We start from the raw sequence: 15,512 nt of genomic DNA on the forward strand, positions 1-15,512 counted from the left end.
TAAAATAAAATTTTATTTTATTTTTTATTTTATTTTATTTTAAAATAAAATAATTTATTTTAAAATAAAAATGTCCTGCCTATGGAATCTTTAGATTTATTTATGGTTGGCTTGGATGTCTCAATCATTGGGCATACTTGGGACATCTTGGGAAGCATGAGACTCTCGTTTAAAATCTGGTTTCAAAGTGCCCCCAGTTTTTCTCCTCCTTAGTAAGCCCCACCTTCCGTTGTCAAGGGAGGGAGGGGGGAGGCTGTGTCTACCCAACATTTTGACATTAATCCTCCATCTTATAGAGACAGTGAGGTTAAAAAGAACCCTTCTGGATCGAAGTAAACACATTCCATTTTTCTATTTACAAATAGGTCCACATTTTTACACCACTTGGGGAGCCTCTCCCTGCCAGATCCCTGGGGAGGGGAGGGTCACATTGCTGCCTCCCCACTGGCCTCACTCAGACACAAACACCTGCAAAGAACTTTCTTCTCCAAGAACGTCAGCAATGGCCTTGACCTCTGACTCATTGGAAATCAGACTTCAGAGATGACTTTGTGATGTCATCTAGCACTTCGCATATTTGGTTCAAATGCTACTAGATATTTCCCCTCCTCTGTCCTGTCCTGACAGAGGAAAAGGACTGCATTTCTTTTTTTTTCTTTTTTCTTTTTTAAAAGATTTTATTGGAGATGGGGAACAGGACTTTATTGGGGGAACGGTGTGTACTTCCAGGACTTTTTTCCAAGTCAAGTTGTTGTCATTTTAATCTTAGTTGTGGAGGGCACAGCTCAGCTTCAAGTTGTCCTTTCAGTCCTAGTTGTGGAGGGCACAGCTCAGCTCCAGTAAGTCCACCATCCCTTTCGGGACTCGAGGAATTGAACTGACAACCTTGTGGTTGAGAGCCCACTGGGCCATGTGGGACTCGAACCGGCAGCCTTCGGAGTTAGGAGCACGGAGCTCTAACCGCCTGAGCCAGCCCAAGGACTGCATTTCTGAAGACTTTAGGAGACGCTCTTCCTCCAAATGGCTTGGGGTGTGGGTCGCCTTGTCTGCAAGCAGAGAAGTTGTAAAAAGACAGTCTGAGGGAAAATAGGAGGAAGCAGTCCCTCATCCTGTTTTAGGGCTGGGGACAAAAAGGGTGAGTGTTCCATATTCCTTGAACCCTGTGAATCTCAGCCCTCTTAGCGCCCAGCTTGTGAAGATAGCCCATGGACTCATGGGAGCCACCACATCACTATCTGAGACAACTGGTCTCAGGGCCCATGACAGGCTCCTCTGCTTCCCACACCCTAGGAACTGCTCAGTTCCTTCGAGACAAATGAACGCCAATATTTGTCAAGATTCTTTCCTGCCAATAAACTCTGCTTTATGCCACGATAAACAGGAGTATAATAAAAATCCTTTGTTTGTTTACAGTATTCTGCAGCGGTTATGCACCTGCTTATGGCCTGTGTGTTCCTCTTCATATCTAACCACCCATCCTGGGGTCTTCCTGCAGGAGGGACAATCTGCAGGCACTGAGCCAGGCCAGTGCAAGGGATGCAGTCGATGTTTTCTGACACCAGAAGGGACATCATATTAACCTTGCTTTTCCCTGTCAATCCATGGGTGAGGCACATTCTAACAAGGTGGTGTGTATTGGGGGGAAGAAGGAATCATTCTCAAGTTCTTTGAGGTGACACCACTCCTGCTCTACGATAAACCCAGAGCCTAGTCAATATCAAGTTCCTTAGACTTTGCCCACAAGGTGTGAACACCTGGTGGGGGGACCAAGTGAGAAGAGAGGTGAAGGAGACACTGAGGCAAGGGCAGAGGCCAGGCCGGTGAGTATTGCAGCTTCTGAGACAGCTGGGGAGAAGGTATTCCATTTCCTGAGCTGTGGTTGTCCCATTTCAGTTTGAACAGATGGAAATATAGTCCAATGTTTCAACATCATTTGCCTTTCTCATGCTAAAATATTGATAAGTGCTGCCCAGGCTGACGCCCCTGTGGTTCGGAGCAGTAACTGGAGCATGATGTGTACTGAAGTGAGACGCGGCAAAGCCTTTAACGAGAGTTTAAAATTCCTGAAATAATGCTCCACGGCGCCTTAGCTCGTTGGGCTCCTTAAAACCTCCCCCTCTGGGCCGCCGCCTCAATGGCAGGAGGAGTGTGAGGTCGGCGCCTGGACCCCCTGCTGGTGGCAATTAGTGCAGCAGCTGCTCGTCTTCAGGATGGGAAACAAAGCAGAAGGTGCCTGCATCTGCCGCTGAGCCAGGCGGAGGGGGGGTCGACACAGGAGGTGGGGGATGCGGAGGATATGGGGTGCTGGCTCTTCCGCCTGCAGGGACCTGTCGGTGGGAACTCAGGCCTCTGAGAGGGGACACTGGGAAGGGCTCTGAGGGAAGAGTAAGAAAAGGGGGGAAGCGAAAGGAAGAGGCTGGAGAGTTGGGAAAAGAAAGAGAGGAATAAAAGGAAGGAAGAGGGAGGATTTGCCAGGAACAGCAAATCCCCTGGAAAGCTTGCCAGGCCCTGATAGAAAAAGTAATTCATCATGTGCCTCTAAAAAAGAGGAAAGGCCCCTCAGAGGAAGCCAAGGCCCCTGGACTTCAGCCAGTGGTGCCCCCGTTCTAAGACACCCCTCTTCAAATTTCAGCCAGACAAAGGCCCCCAGAACTAGGGTGAAAAGAAAACTTACAAGTGCACCTGGGATGTCACTCCCCAGATTTGGATCCACTTGGGTCACCCAGGTGAGTCTCTGGATCTCAGCATTCCCACATGGAGATCAGGTGGTCTAATATTGGATGTCCCTGCCCTGTTACGTTTCTTACATCCTTCAAGCTTCTGTGTAGGGTTTCCAGGTGGGAATTCCCACCTGTTCTCAGGAATTTTTTTTTTGCTTTCCCATTCCTGAATCCCGAGAAAAGTCAGTGGTCGGGAAATCGGGAAAATCAGCTCCTTGAACATAGGTGGTTGGTAGTATTGGCGGTCACTTTGTGGTCTATCGATTCATCATGGAGAACAGAAACAGTTTATATCTCGGGATTCGGGAATGGGAAAACGAAAAAAATTCCTGAGAATGGGCCGGAATTCTTGCCTGGAAACCCTACTTCTGTGTTTCAGATTTATAATTTTTAAAAACCTTTCTATAGATCTTTGTGGGGTTGTTCAGAAGAATGTTCTCCAAGAGTCCTATCAGATCACAGGGAGAAGATGTCTGCTTTTTCAGGAGTGACCACCTTAAAGCACCCAAATGGGAGAAAGCAGGGCTGTGTCCCAGATAGCTGTGGGGTAGCTGGGGGGAAGAAATTGTGGTCTGGTGGTTAGATGTGACTTCACAAAGCAAAACTCAATACCACCAACTGAAAACTTATAGACATGATTGTTGTAAACTAACGTTTGCAATTGAGAAGACAGAATAGGAAATCTACAGTGAGTTGTTGGGAAAAAGAGTCTGATAATTATACTCTACCTCTGCCTTCCATAAAATAAAACTCAGTGAAGTCATGTGAACATAACAATCCTATTTTCTGAGACAAAACAAGAGGGGGGGCATATGATCTGACACATGGGAGGACATTTATGGGAACAAACAGGATAAAGTAGAAAACTGAAGGGGATGGGACAGGAAAATCTAAGACACACAGCTGTAAGACTAGTCGGACTAGGGCAGACTGAAGGGCTCCAGAGACCCACCTGAGGCAGCTGTTAGACCTGTCTTAATAGAAGAAGAATTGTCTGGAGCTGACAATTGCTGTGAGCTCTGAGGAGGTTGGCGGCAGCCTCATCTCATTCTCCATCCAGAAGTCAGTTCAGCTGAGTTGATTGGGGAATACATTGCCTGGTATCACAACAGTGCTTGCTGTATTCATACACTCTTCTGCTCCAGGTGAAGTTTCTTCACTCCTGTGATGTTCCAGCCGCTGGCCCCAGCGCAGCTACTCTCCAGCCCCAAGCCCCCTCAAGAGGCCTGCCCATCCCCCAAACCCACTTCTGTCTGGGCTGTTTCTGGGACCAGCACAGTCTCTCTGGGCTGAGGCCCTGGCAGTGGGTCTGTGATTCTTTTCCCAGTTCTCCTGCTGCAGCGTCTGTCCGTTGATTGATGGGGGTATATGGTTCCTATGGCCAGAGTTGGAAATAGGAGGGAGAGGGTGTGGGCAAGCCAAGGTGATGACCCACCTACTGCTGACCACCTTCTCCAGGAGTTTATCTGCAGGAGCCAAGAGCCCGCCTTCAGGCAGTCAGCCTCTGACTGGGCAGTGCAGCAGGGGGAAAGGCCAGCACCTGCGAGAAGACAAACAGGACGGGGAGTCCTAGGTGGTCAGCGTGAAAGGAACAGCAGCAAGGGCCAGACCACAGGGATAGTCACTGTGTCTAAACTTTGTGAAATGATTCCAACTCAGCATGCAAGCTGATCCACACAACCGCTCGCAGATATTATTACCTCCAATGTATAGAGGAGAAAGGCAAGAGCGCGGCTTGGGGCAATGACATGAGTAAGGTCACAACGCCTACGTTTTCCTCTTGCACAATGTCATCTCCTAGAGGAATTGCAAACCTAGTGATGCCCCTAGGCATAGAAATCACCTGGGGGTCTTGTTAAATGCCTATCAGGATGGAACCTAAGACTCCACATTCCCAAGAGTCCCCAGGTGACACCCACGCTGCTGCGCTGCTGGGACCTTCACACACACACACACACACACACACACACACACACACACACACACACACTTTGCGTGGCATCGTCCTAAAGCAGTGTTTTTCCATCTTGCTTGTTCATAAAAAGCATTTGGAGTACCAGGAGATTTCGATTCAATAAGGATTCAGGGTTGTGACTGTTTAACAAAAGCCTCAGGTGCCTCTAAGAGTCAGGTGAGCTTGAGAACTGCTGCCCTAAAAGTACGGTAAAGATGGGGCCAGGCTGGAAAGCGTTACCAGAGGCTGAGCCTTCTTCCCTGGTCTCCCAGGTTTACCAGGTGCCCTTTCTTCCAACAGGAGAAGCTTGCCCTGGCCCTGATGTTGCTTTGGCGCTCAGTTTGGGGCAGGCTTTTTCCCATCTCTCTGCCACCCATGTCTCTGTAATATGGGAACCTATATCCAAAAGCCAGGGCATGCGGCAGACATGACAGAGGGAGGCACTTAGAGAAGAGGGCTGCTGGAGAAGTAGCCAGGGATGAGGCTTGGGCATCCTGCAAGCAGAGGGAGACGGATGAAGAAAAGAGCAGGGATGAGAAGGGATTCTGAAGTGGAGACCCGGACTGTGTCCCCATGAGTGGGCAAAGCCCATAACTTTGGTGCTCCTTTATCACAGCGGAATGGAGAGGCAGTGCTGGTGCGGGGTGGGGCTCTGAAATGGAATAGAGGAGAGGAGGGCAGAGTTGGCCCAGAACCGGGCTCAGCTGGACCCAGTGTCTATCATGTGTCTAGGCAGGAGGAGCCCCTGCACAGGACACACACCCTCTCAGTTGCCCACTCACTTACTCTGCCCCAATCCCGGCCACCATCACCCCATTTCAGAGCTGCCACCACCACACATGGGTCCTCTCTATAGGCAGGTACTGAGCGCCCACTGTATAGCTGGTACTGGAAACATACACTATCTCATTAACATTCCATCAACCCTGGCCGGAAATGTGCTGCTGTACCCATTTTACAGATGAGGAAAGCAGACTTAGACCACTCAAGGTGGCAGAGTTATTATGAAGAAGCACTGAGATTCCGAGCGAGGCCCCCACTCTAACATCACTGGCCCTTGGAGGCTGGCATCTCTCTGAAAAAGGTGTTGGAACAAGGGCCCCAAACCCAAAGAAGCCTGACTTTTCCACAGCACAAAGTCACCTCCTTGAGAAATTGCAAACCCAGAAGTGCCCCTGTGCACAGAAATCACCTGGGGAGGAATACACTTACCCTTCTCTTGAAATCAAATACACATATATTAAAGTGGCGATTTGGGCTTGTGACACGTGTATGGGGACTTTGCACAGAAAGATATTGACCTACAAAACTACTGGTTCCAATTCTGGGTTCATTTGATGGAAATGGGTTTGCTAAGTGGATGGGAGGGTAGTGGTTTTGCTCTAACACACACCAAACACAGTGAGGTGTTTTTTTTTTCTTTCTTGTGTTTCCTCATGAAATCCATGACCTCACCTGGTATTCCAGTGCACACTCATCAGCGAGAAGTTACCATCCAAAGACAGCTCAGCCCACACATCTATGTGGAGAAAATGGAATGTCCCTTTGAGCACATAGGTTTTCCCTGTGTTTGTAATAAGATAAATTATTAAAGTGGAATGATCTAAGTGTGCTTAAATAGATGACTTTTAAACTCAATAAAGAAGCTGGGAGAAACAGGAGGGTTGTTCTAAAATTTGCCAAAATGTGATGGGTGGATTTAGAACCAGGAAAGAGCTTTGATTATTAGTGTCCAACCTGACCCCAAGCAAGGATGTACTGAGTCTCAACTCCAAGTACTTGAGTGTGACATCACCTCCAAGACCATTCTCCTTGCCCGCCGGGCCACCCTCCCTCACACAGTCGTATTCAGCTGCCCTCCGGGGCACACCCACCCCTCTTGCTCAAGCCCTGACCTGTTAGCCCCTCCTCCTGGCTAGCTCCCTGACTGCTTCCCTTCCATCCGACCCCAGCGCATCCTCCTGTCTATGCCATCCCCACATGCGCAGGCATTCCCTGCCTCTACTCCTTTGCTGTATCTCTGTTGCTCCGGGTTCAGTACGTCCCACCTAAGTCACTGGTGGGTTTCTCTAGGTATAGTCCATGGGGAATTGGCAATGCCTGGGCTCTTTGTCTATGGCCCCGCATTGGTGTTTATCACTCACTCACTCATCAATTCAACAAATACATGCCAGACTTTGTGTTAGGTGCTATGGGCAATACAAAGGGGTGGGCAATACCACCCTTCCCCGTCTAGTGGGAGAACTAAGCCACACGTTGAGACCCTGTAAGGCCAGGCGGAATGTGGTCACGGGCTCTCGGAGGACATGGTGTTTGTCTGGCACTTGCTGCACTCCACTATAATCCCCCACACACACAGCCTGAGTGAGCCCCTCTTCCTGCTGTTTGAAAACCACAGCTGCCCTTTGGGTCACCTGCAGAGTTCCTGTGGCCTCTGCTTCTGCACAGGCGAGGATGACTCAGGGCTCCCTGAATCACGCTTCCCAGCTCAGGTTACCTTCACCACCCAGGCTCTGAGCTGTTCTCTTGTGACTCAGATGTTCCTGGGGAGGGCAGTTCCAGATTCCCATCACTCCGTTTTGAGTGTTATAACACTTTACATAAACATTGAAAATAACACGGCCACAGTTCTCATGGAGAGATAAAGGGGCAGTTCTGCCACAGAAAGAAGAGCTGAACAGCTGGAGGAGACGAGCCCTGTTGGGGAGGGAGTAGCCTCACCTGGACAGACAAGGGGATGTGTCATCTTTCTGACTCTTCGTCTCTGATGGAGCCTGGAACTCCTTGCCTTCCTGCAAGGTGACTTCAGTGTGATAGAGACTAGCAAGTATATCAAAATTCTCCGAGCCCTCAATTTTCCCAATTGTAAAATGGGGATAATAATAGTAATCACCCAGCATGATGGGAGGACTGAAAGAAATAAGATGATGAAAGAACCTAGGATACTGTCTGATACCTAGGAAGCAGTCAATCAGTGTTCCTTTTCTTTCTCCCTTTGAGGCTCTTAGCTGTGGCTTCATGGTAGAGATGGACTCCCCCCAATCCAGGGGTGAGATTAGTGCACACCTGACTGTCTCCAGCCTGACCTGGAGGGTGGACTCGAGCTAGGCCTGGGGGAAGAGTGAAGTCTGGCACCAAGGAGAGAGTGCGACTCTGAGAGAATGGCCATTAAAAAGGAGAGCTGTCCCTGACGCGGAGTAGACTTGGCAGATGAGTCAGAGATCTAATCTCTGCAGAATTGGACTTCCTTAAAAGGGGTCCTTTTGGTTTTTCCAACTTTGCAGCTTCTTCTTGAACCAAGCTCTTCCTTTCCACTGAAGGTGAAGTTTCTATGTTCCCCTTGACTCTGCAGTAAAAAGAAAAGGGAGCAGGCAGAGGGAGCAGGGGTGGGGAAACCACAGAGAGGAAGGAGCACCCCCAGCTGCCTGCTCTGTCATCGCAGGCTGCCCATGAGCCTTCCTGATCTCCAGGACCACCTTCCCGATCTTCCTGACCACCACCTCTGGCTCCAAATGCCTGCAGATGCCCTCGTCTCCTGTTCTAGGTGGCTTCGAGCCCCATTTCTTCTTTTCATCCAGCACCAGCTTAGAATTGTTCTAAATAAACGTATTGAGAAATAATAGGGTGTCCAGGGTGTTGGGGAATAGGCACCTGAAAACTACACCAGCCAAGCATACACAGTCCAGATGACTTCTCCTTCTAAAGTTTAAATACAGTTACTGGTACACCTGAAGCTGAACAATAATGAATGCCAACTATAATTTTATATATATAATGTGATGGCTCGGTGCGATGTCGGAGGGATAGTGGAAGGGGGATGGGGGGTTCACAGTGTGAGGGATATAAATGATGAACGTCTAAGTATTACCTTGTCTTGTGCACCTGAAACTAATAATAAAAAAAAAATACAGTTACTGGCAGGCTGGGGTGACCCATGCATGGGGGCCAGAGGATCTCCCCCTTTACCTTGACCCTTCCCTGGGGAGGTGCTAAAACCCCCTTTCATCGACTGATAAATAGATGAGAGCAATGTGGCAAATCCATATAATGGGGTATTATTTCTCAGCTGTAAAAAGGAATGAAGTTCTGATACACACTACAAATGGATGAACCTCGAAAACATTATGTTATGTGAAAGAAGATTGTCACAAAAGGCCATGTATAGTATGATTCCATTTATACGAAATGTCCAGAATAGGTACATCCATAGAGACAGGAAGTAGATTAGTGGGTGCCAGCGTCTGGGGGGAGAGAGCAAGGGGACCATGGGGAGTGACTGCTTAATGGGTACAAGGATTCCTTTTGGGACAATGAAAATGGTCTGAAACTAGATAGTGGTAATAGCTGCACAATGTTGCAAATGTACTAAATATCAATGCGTTGTATACCTTAAAGTGGTTTAAATGGTGATTTTGGGTTATGTGTGTTTTACCACAATTTTAAAAAAACAAAAAACTTTTCAGGCTTTGAGTATTTCCTCCTCTCTATCCATCCTGTTAACCCCTCCCCCATTTCAAAGGAAGAGTTCTAGAGCTCACTTGAGTGAAGAAGGACATTTTCTATTTCTGTTGTTGTTGGGAAGGTAGTGTCCATTGGCCAAAGCTCACTAGGGACAGCCCCACGGGGCCTTGAGTAAGCAGTATGCGTTGCCCTCAGACCTAAAGTTCATGGACTAAGAATGAGAAGAAGAAGGACCCAATCTTGCATATTCCAGGCCTTCGTCCTAACCTATCTCCCTGTCCATCCCACTCTCTGTTTCACCAGCACTGAGCTTCCCACGTGGTTCCCAGAGGGGAAAGAGGTGGCTGATCCACTGTGTCTGAAGCCCATCTTCCTCCAGACCCTCTGTCTCCTGGTCTCAGAGGAGCAGGCAAGATGGAGCCCATGCTCATGAGGTCTGAGGCCTGTTTGGAAATTCACCTATAAGACCACACCACAAGACTCACCACGTCTGAATACAGCCCAGCTCTCTCCCTGTTGACCAGTACTGCTGCTGGAGACAGGTACAAGTGACCACAGGAAACCTAGATCTCCTTCCCTCCTTGGAGATAACCTAGAATGTCATGAGATATCACTCAGTTTATTGTGGACTAAACTTGGCCAGGAAGCCAGCCAGCCCAACTCATCATGACATACCCAGTAGAAAGCTACACGGGAATTGGATGTTTCAGGGAGGAGAAAGAGTGTTTGGAGACAGGGACCTGGTCCTGGGCCAGTCTTCCAAGTGGATAGCAGAAAGACATCCAAACAGATGAATTTTCCCAGAGGGCCCTGTGGCTCCTTCTCTTGCCCCAAATGTCAAGAGCCAGGATTTATCTGCCTTCTCCAGCCTGTGTAGAAATCAAGACCCCAGTCCCTGGGGCTCTCCATGATGCCACCAGCCTTGTTGGGATGGCTCTTTGACCTTGTCCCACAGCCAATTTGACCTACACTTCCTGGATTTTACCCTTCATGGTTTATCTCCTTGCATTATTTAAATTCCTACTGTCCCAACTTCCTGTCCCACCACGAACCTCTTTACCCTTAGACAATACAGACTCAAGGCGATAGAGCACAGTCCCTTGCCCAGAACCTTTGGGATGTGTTTGGGAAATCCGACTTTTGGAGATTTCCGGAAGGTACATATAACGATGCCTGTGTTACATATCGCACAACACCACCCAAGAGGGTCCAGAGCAATACCTGTAAGCAAACACATGACTATTTTCAGAGTGAAACATCTGATACCCATGTCAAATAGGAGAAATAAAAACTATAACTAGCTTCACATCAGTTTAGGTCAGGTTTTGCTGCCACATAGTTTTGGCAACACACGAAACAAACAGGCACAAACAAAGCTTTTTGAATTGTGGATTTGAAGAAAAGAGATTGAGGATTGGTATTTATGCTACATACCAGAGAAGCAGGGTAGGACAACTACAGTTGAGAAAAGGAACAGAGCCTGAGATGGCTCCTCTGGCCTCCTCTCCACCCCCGACTTCCCAGCTGAGGTCTCCTGGCACTGGGGCCCAGCCTCCCACAGGCGCCATTTGGGACTCCATAGTTATGGGCCACCTAGCTGGCTGTGTGCTTAAGGCCAGAGACTGAGCCCTTTTGAGTCTGTGTCCCGATCTATTTAAATGGGGAAGGAAGAAATCCCAAAGGTTCTACTCAATACATGAGCCAAATCTGGCCATACTGTTCAGAGTGAGGCAATGTGTGAGCCATCAGACGCCGCAGACACAGCGTCCTTCTCAACACCGATGCCCTCTACGCGTGAGTGTCTTTGGACACGCTCTTACCAGTCCCTGGATGGTCTTTCCCTCATGGCCAGTCTGGAAAAGATCTGCTTACTTATGGATGAAGATTTGCTTCAAATGCTCTCCTCTTGGCTTTCTCTGTGTTCATACTTCTATGTGGCCATTTACTCGTAAATTATAATTTCTATGTTGTATTATCTCCTTCCACTAAACTAGAGTGGCAGGGCAGGGTCATGCTTCCATTCGCGGAGCACAGTCCCGAAGGGCTCAGCAAGTGGTTGGGGATCGGGGGCGACAGGAGGGGGGGGGTGGGGGGGTTGGTGGGAGGGCGGTGTTGAGTTGGTTCTCAATCCGTGTAGCTTGCCTCCATTCAGACCATCATCTTGGAAGCAGGTCCCCAGGCTCCATCTTTACAGGACCCAGGAGCATCTGGAAAGGAGGTTAATCGTGCAGCGAAAAGGAAGCCTTAGCATGAGACACCTATTATGTAACTCCAGGTGGGCAGCTACAGAATCAAATAGTAAAAGCGAGAGGAAGAAGCTAGAAGGATGAACCCAAATACCACAGGCCAACGTAGAGGGTCCTACAGACTAAAAACTGTGGACTTTGGCTTAAGATAGGGCTTGGTCCATCGCAGACACCTTTAAGAGGAGGAGGAGGCTATCCTGGGGGAAGAGGTGCTGGGAAAAACCCAGCGGAAAAGGAAAAGCCTCACGTATAGGCCCTCGGCAACACGCCGCGAAAGGCTGGGGCGCTGCGCACCGCCGCCGCGAGGTGGCAGCAAAAACCCGCCCATGGCCGGGAGCTGCCTGCCGCGGCCGACTGGGTCCTGCTTTTCGCCTGGGCGCACACAGCTGAAACAGGAGGGCATCCCGCTGCGCCCCTGCGGGGTCAAGGTCTGAGAGTCCTGGCCTGGCTCTCGGGGGCCCCGGAGGCGGAAGAGGACTCTTCCTTGGGTGTCCAGCTCATAAAAGCTCCTAAACTTGTGGCTGGAAATTTCTCGAAAATTTAAGGAGTCTGGATGCCCTTATCCTCCCAATCCCAAGGAAATGGATTCATTCTCCTGCCTTCCGGCTCGTTCCACTTGCGGGGTTACGTCCTGGGCTCTTCTGTGGGGACAGAGCTGTGGTCTGCCTTCACCCGTCCTTACGCTCCTACTCACAGCACAAGCCAGAACCTGAGAGCAAGTCTGGAAACTGAGGCTTTTGGGTGCTGCTCCCTGATACGTGTCCCCCCCACCCCGCGCGCGCGCGCGCGCACACACGCACACACACACACAGTAGACACGTGAGGAGGTAGAGTCATCCAAAGGCCACGCACGCAGACACCTACTCGCACAGACTCGCCCAGGTCACGCGTACACTCCAGGCTCGCGAGGAGCAGACGTGAGAGGCCGCGAGGTGCAATGGAAGGATCTCCCAGAAACTTGAGGTGACTTGGACTCACTAGGCTTCTCTGGGTCTCTAACCCCTCGTTCGTCCAATAACAAGATGGCCAAGTTGCCAGACGGCTCTGAACCTGATATATGTCCGCGTGGGGGTGCTGCTTCAGCCTGGCAAGTCTTCCCTGCCGTCCTAAAGGCTCAAAGGGCAGATTCCGCTCCGGACTGTTGGGATGCCCCGAGGGCGCGAAAACCCGTTAGCGGGAGGCTGCGCGCCCCGAAGTTGCGTCGAGCCTGTCGCGCTCGGACCAAGACTCTCCAGGCGTGCGTGTCCTGGGTCCCCTGCTCCACCTCTGACCCTCGGAGACCTTTCATGAGGACCACGCTCCCATTCACCTAGTGTCCTGGTGTCCTCAGTTCAATCCAGCTAGTCCTTGAGGACCCGCTGTGCTTCGGGCCTGAGGCTCAAGCTTCCAGCATCCTCCTTCACGCTGGCCCTCCCAGAGAGGGTGTTACTGCGAGGTGGAACTAAAGCAGAACGTGGTGGGCCTGGGAGGTGGGCCAGTACTCCCGTCCGGGTAGGGGATGGGTTTCTAAATAAGGTGCAACAGTGATCCACTCGCGGTACCCACGGACAGAACCCTCTGCGGAGAACGTGTGAGCCTCATGAGAGGCCACTGGGCATGATGCTTGCGGAGAAACTGGGGTCAGAGGCTGAGATCTGGGACCAAGTCACAGACCCAGGGAAAGGGGACAAACACTGAAATCAGGTCCTCAGAGAGCCCATAGGTCTCCATCTGGTCCTCACGTCCTTCCTCATTCCTTCTCGGTGACGTCTTTGACGTGTGCTGCTGCCTCTTCACTTCTCATCCGCCCGTTGGAATCGGCTCCCTGTGTCTAGCCTCACTCCCGCCAACTAAGTCCTGAAGCAAAGCTCGGAGTATGACGACTTACACTCTCCGTAAAGCCTTATTTAGCTCCTTAGTGTCCATGGAATCAAGGCCACACAACATGTCTGACCTTGTAGCTGGTCCCCGTTCCCCTTCTCTCAGACTCAATTATCAGCTTCCTTACCCAGGCGCCAGCCACACTACACTGCCCTGCACCGGAACCCGAACCTCCTCCATGCCTTTGCTCCTGCTGTTGCTGCCTGGAATCTCCTCCAGCAGTCCATTTCATCTTTCCAGTCAAAGCCACCTCTTCTAAGAAGGCTTTCCTGTTCCCACCCCCAAAGTTGTAATTCAAATCGAGTGGCCGCTCCCCAAAACCCTCTCTATACAACTCCACCTCGTTTGTTTGTTTTTCAGTGATGACCTCCACTGTCCGCTGGACTCTGAGGAAGTTAAGGGCCAGGCTTAACTGTGCTTCTCTCTCCCCCTCGGTTCTGAGTTTTGGACTAAAGTTGGATGTACCCACACCTATAAGCACACATCGCTCTGGACACTGACTCCTCCCCCTCCGTCACATCTGCAGGTAGACAGGTCGGGAAGTTAATATTTCTCTTTCATCTCATGGGAATCTGCACAAGTCTCAGGGCACACTCAACCAAGTTCACACGTATACACACACTCCCCAGGCCACCGGGAAGCGCCGGTGGTTCACGCGGAGCACAGTGCAGTCTGGAAGGGGCGCCCGCTGAAATCCTGGCCCATCCTCTGGGCTTCAGAGGAATGCCAGCCAGCGCGTACCCCCTTGCCCAGCGCTCGTCTTACGTCCTGCCCCTGTAGGAGGCACGTTTTGGTTGGGGCGACATCCCTGTAAGGTCCAAGGAGCGTGAGAGGAGGTGGCCCAGACCGGCAGGGCCTGGGCCCGGCTGCTCCGCGCCCTTCCCTTCTCTCACATTTGCTTCATCTTACGCGCACAAAGAAGGGTCTTAGGAAAGTATTTACTCGGCTACCTGGAGCACAGGAGTGAGGAAAACTGGAAGGGAACACCGGAACACCAGGTACACAGGTGTGTGTTTGGGGGCAGAGGTAAAGATAGAGGCTGGCTGTGTGACAGTGGCCAAGCCATGGCCCTCTCAGCTTCAGTGTCCCCTTCCGGTGTAATCAGAGCAGCTTTCATCTCAAGTCAGGGAAAGGCAGGGGTGGCCTGGATTCCCCCCGCCCGCATGTGTACAGGTGTCTGTCAGTCTGGCCTTACTCCCAGTCCGGACTGGCGCGCTGCGCCCAAGTGTTGGGGACGAGGTGGTAGAAGGCAGGCAGGAAGCGCTGGCCCCCGCCCGGAGCTGCAGAGCCAGAGGTGCACCCGGATAGTCATTAAGGGGCCCTGCTAAGAATTTTTGTTTAATACTGGTCGCAAATTAGTTATAATGGTAAAGACTCATCTCAAAATCCAACAAACGGAAGCCAGTGTCGGCCTGGAAAGGCTCCAGGTCGCCCCCAGACACAGCACCGGCCGTCGCCTGGGGCGTCCCGGCTCCGTGGGTACCCGGCGCCGGGGAAAGGACGCGCGGCTGGAGGAGGAGCACATCGGGCGGGGAGCGGCGGGGGTTCAGCCACAGCGCCTCCCAGCGGCCTGAAGAAAGGAAGGCGGAGTTCGAGCCAGGGAAGCGGGGACAAAGGCCCAGCGCCAGGGAGCGCCGCGAGGGCCCCGAAGCGGAGCGGGGACCCAGGGGAGCGCACACCCACAGAGCCTAGTGGGCATAGTCCCAGACCCCTGGCCTAGGGGACTACCTCCCACACACAGGGGGCTCCCCCTCACCTCTGGGCCTTGCCTGGGCCCCTCATACCTTTTGTTTAGGTTCCTGGACCGCACACACTATCCTGCCTTAACCCCCAGGGTTCGGACTCAGCCCTGGCCGCAAGTCCCAAGTTTTCCAAGGGGAGGAGAACAGCCTGTGCCTTTCGGGACCGTGGCAGTCCCGTCCAACAACAATCTCCATCCTCCCACAGAGAGGCTCTCCTCCCAACCCACTTGAGCAGCCTGAGGAGATTATATACGTGTGTATATGACTTTATCTGTAATTTCCTGTCTTGCCAGCACATTCTGTAAAGTCCTCAATGTCTGAAGGGTTAGATCTCTGCAGGTTATGGCCCATTCCTTTTCAGAAGAGTGTGTGTGTAAATCGGTGAGAGTCATAGACTCACTTGTAAAGTGGGGAGATACTGCTAGGAGTGGATACCTGTTTCTGCTCTGTACCAGAGGGGTACTGAGCCAGTGCTACTGGGGAGGCTGTGTGTGTGTGTGCTTGTGTGTGTGTGTGTGTATGTGTGTGT

The sequence above is a fragment of the Rhinolophus hipposideros genome, assembly GCF_964194185.1.
Source record: "Rhinolophus hipposideros genome assembly, chromosome: 12".
Taxonomy (NCBI): Eukaryota; Metazoa; Chordata; class Mammalia; order Chiroptera; family Rhinolophidae; genus Rhinolophus; species Rhinolophus hipposideros.